The 4,414-nt window shown below is 39.8% G+C and overlaps 1 pseudogene; it reads right to left on the reverse strand.

Annotated features, from left to right (window-relative positions):
- Positions 1–2,599: 2,599 nt before the first annotated feature.
- On the reverse strand, positions 2,600–3,810 carry LOC149167680 (protein DETOXIFICATION 16 pseudogene; annotated as a pseudogene).
- Between the last annotated feature and the right edge of the window lie 604 nt (positions 3,811–4,414).

Below are 4,414 nucleotides of genomic sequence, written 5' to 3' on the forward strand. Positions count from 1 at the left end.
TGTTTCAGACCAGACTTTAGACTAGGAATTAGCCTTCCTAATCAGAGAGGGCTCTCTCACAGGCTTTTGATAGAAAATTAATCACAACAACAAAGGGCTAACTCTTCACACATTTATAAAAATATAGCTGGCTGGACATACATCAAATTAGTCTTCATTGGGCTATGGAGTCTCTCACAGTTAATAAACAAAATCACAGTCATCTCATGGAAGTCAAGGCTCTTTGCATCATCAGATGTTCAAACATAATTTACCTAAATCAAAGCTTGCTAAACATACAGGAAGTCAGAGCATTAAAAATGAATTCTGAGTGATGTTCAAACATGCTTCACCAAAACCCACAGCTTGCCAAACACACAGGAAGTCAGAGAATATAATATGAATTCTGAGGGATTGTGCTATAACAAGGCTGTAAAAAGAACATTAAGAAACTAAACCATCATCACATTTGAACACAGTGATCCATTGAGAATCTTGAGAAGAAACAACCTGTTTTACCATTACTGTAACAGTCTTTACATATGCTCAAAAAAAAAAAACTTTGTTTTTGTATATACAGTCCAACCCTTATTACATTCTAATTTTCACCATATATAGGAATACATTTCCTCCCTCTAGAATGAGTTCGAATCTCCTATTAACTACTCCTACATGCCTTTAACTAACTGCATTAATTACATACATGCTAAACTATAATTACATAAAGTCCTAATCAAACTAAAACAATAATTCTTTTCTCCTCGTAGACTTGATGCTTTCTTGAATGCTTTGACAGCTGTCCTCCTCCAATTAATCTGATATGGCTGAGCTACAGGTGCAATGGATGTTGATTTAGGATGCTTAAGAGCGTTGATGGCTCATTAATTGACCAGAAGAGATGCTCCTATCTTAACGGTCTCTGTCTCCCAGCACTTTCCGAAAGTGTAGAAGTATGTTCCCAACTCTTTAATAACTTTGAACGCTGCTACCAAATACCATACCATGTCTCCAGATGAGTTGTATTCTGCCTTGATGTACAGGTGTCTCTCCTCTAACATTCCTGGTCAAACTGTTCATTTTGCATTGAAAACATCACCTACAGCAGTTTCGTAGCGCGCTACGAAACTGCTGTGTGATTAAAAAAAACACAGTCTTCCTTTAAACTTCTTACAAAATTGTATATCTGCTGTTGCCATTCTTCAGCTTCACCTTTGCTATGCTGAGATTCAGAATCCCATTCCCTGTAACATGAACCTCCAACAGATAGACCAACTGCACATAAATCTTCTCGAGCTTCTGATTTGCTTTGGTCTGAAGTCTTAGAATTCCAAATACATGCTTTCCCAGAAAACTCAATTACCCATATCTTCTTGGAAATGACAATCTCCCATTGAGAGTAACAAGAATAAATTTAGAATACATAAACTCGAGAACATAAAGTGACATCGAAGAAAACTTAATGTACATAAAGCCTGATGCTTTAGCCAGATGATACAACAAGCTTTTCCAATTTTCCAATATTTCACTGGTTATCCCATTCATTTTCCAACCTTCTCATTTGAAGGGAACCCTTGCTTTGAAACTGTGTTAGGCCTTGACTGCATCGAACTATATGAACTATGTTTATAAGTTGCAGGCATAGGTAAAGTAATTAGTGCATTTGAATGGAACATCTCTTTGGCACTATTTTCAGATGAGGAATCCACAATGTGATTATTTTCATGTTTAGCAGACAGATTAGGGATGTATGCACTTGTTGCACGGCTTGTCATTTGTGAAATGCCCTTCTGTCTACTTCTGTTCCCTCGTGAATTCTGCCCTAGTGGAGGAAACCTCTCAAACTCTGTTTCTTAAATGGAATTATCTGCAATATTCCTAAGCTGACTGTGCAAATCAGAGCGCTGCAATTTCTGCCTTTCTGGATTAATCCCATTGCTTAACATCTTTTTGGGACCATAGTCTCTACCACTTTTTTTATGCTTCCCTGCCAATTTGTTATTTTCATCAATCAGTAAACCTTTGTCACTATGTGCAAACACCTTCACTGCCTAATGATTTTGTGGCCCAAATGAACCACCATAATATCCGTCTTTTCCAGCATTTGCATGCTTATCTTGACCTCTGGAGTATCTTTAGTTCTGGTCTGCGAAACCAGCACCATCATAGCGCACCAGCTCCTTGTCGACTGCAAATGGTTGGTTATCTTCAAAGTGAACAATAAAGGGTGAAAATGAAAACGCTGCAAGATTCTCATATGAACCATATTTAAGTTCTGTATCCACCTTTAGGAGCAACCATTCCGATGACGGTGCCGCCAGACACAGATGGCATATTTTCAAGAGCGCTACACATGCAACACCGAATGCTTGAGATTAGACGGGAGCACTCCACGAATCGCCATTACCATTGCCCTGCCCACCATATGATGCTTATAATCTAACTCCAGATTGTCGACCTTGTGGCAATCAAATTTTATAGAAACCACTTGACACTTGGCATTTAATCACTTAGGACTGCGTGTGTTTTCCGCAGCATCAACCATATAAAGCCGGTGATCTCCACCATTCAATTGTATGGCAGGGGAGTTTGAAAATGGACTCCAACCATGCAGGCCGATAACTTACTGCTCATCCTTTATTATATTACTTGTAACCTTCGGCAATGGTGATGTATAAACTCTTTCTCTTGCCTTTTTCCCTGCTCTTCCCAATTCATACAAAACGTTATTATCGACAGTAAAACCGTTTGTGCAAATATACCACGAATAAGTCCAAGCCAAAGTCCCCTGCCGCCAGCATGCAGTACAAAGGCCAAAATGACAGCTATAGGCATGCCAACCACATAGTATGCCCCAAGATTTGCATAGGCACCCAACGTTTGCCATCCACATCCTCTAGCAATACCTGATAGAACACCTTGGATGACATCCATAAATGTTGAGGGTACAAGCAGTGGCATCATGGTTGAAATGTATTCAACTACCTCTACTTCATTGTTATAAGCATAGCCCCATACATTTCTGATAGAGAATAAAATATATCCTATCATAAGAGCCTCAATGACTGCCATACAAACCCCGACACACACTGATAACTGTGCAGTGCGTGAGCGTCCAGCTCCTAGTTCATTGGAAACTCGTGTACTTACAGCAGCACCCACGCCAAAGGGGATCATATATGCAACTGCATCAGTGCTAAGACAGATGGAGAGAACTGATATCTCAAGTTCAGGCTTAGGCAACAAACTGGAGAAGAGAACAAGCATTTCAAAAGACCAGTATTCCAAGCAAAGCATTACTGCAGATGGAATAGCAAGCTTAAGAAAGTTTGTAATGTCATATAAAGCTTCCCTTGAGAAGGATGTCCATGTCTTCTTGCATGCAGGGGAAAATTTAACATAAATTGGTAGAAGTGCCACATTTAGCCAATTGGAAATGCTATTTGCAAGCGCAGCCCCTTTATTACCTAATCCAACTTTGAACACCAATACCCAACAAACGGGAACATGGAAACACAGAGTTATTGAACTGCTTAACATCATTGGAAAGATAACACCTTGTGATTGAAGAAATTTCAGAAGGGGTTGAAGAGCCGCAGTAGCAAACAAGCTAGGAATCATCCACCTTGCAAAGTTCCCTGCTTCAAGAGATATTAGAGGGTCTTGGCCAAGGGCTACAAGAATGTGTCCCATATATGCCCATATCACAGCAATTGGTATGCTCACACAATAAAGAGCAACAATTGCTCTCTGCAGTTGAATCCCAAGCAAATGATATTGCTTTGCTCCATATGCTTGTCCACAAAGTGTTTCTAATGCACCTGCCATCCCCATCTTTGTTAGAGGAAGGCAGTTCCAATTCTTCTTAATGGAGGAGAAAGTCGAAATTAGTCATTTTTCCTCTTTGCTAATGTTTTTGTTGTTGTTGTTGCATATTTCTTAGATCCATCCATGGTGCCATCATGTTCTCCAGAAAGCAAGGCGGAATTAATAACTCCATTGGTGCTAGCCAATATCAAAAGCTTCTTTCTCCCATCCATTGTGGCGCCCTGCTTTGTGAAAGAAGTTACAGATTGTGAAAAGACAATCCCAAATATCAAACACTCTATGACTTATAAAATTTAATAGATTCTTTGTCTAGAGGATTCAACACAAAATCTCCTGCAAGTCTCCCACATTAGTATGTACATCTTTCACAATCACCCATGAGCCAGAATTCAGAGATAACTCCCTTAATGTATTTGATGGCAATCCTACAATAGCTGCATCATCATAAGGTGTCTCCTTGAACATACTGCCACTGCTCTCATCAACATTCCTGGAGGGAAGTAGAACTCTGTACAATAAGCATGCTAGGATTTGGACCTTCACTGAAAACTCAAACAAATCCCCAGTTTCGTAGCACGCTACGAAACCACGCAAACAGGTAGCGCTGCGA

This window comes from Pinus tabuliformis, chromosome 5_1 (genome assembly GCF_031772625.1).
Source record: "Pinus tabuliformis cultivar Carrire ecotype Pingquan chromosome 5_1, CPIR1, whole genome shotgun sequence".
Lineage (NCBI taxonomy): Eukaryota > Viridiplantae > Streptophyta > Pinopsida > Pinales > Pinaceae > Pinus > Pinus tabuliformis.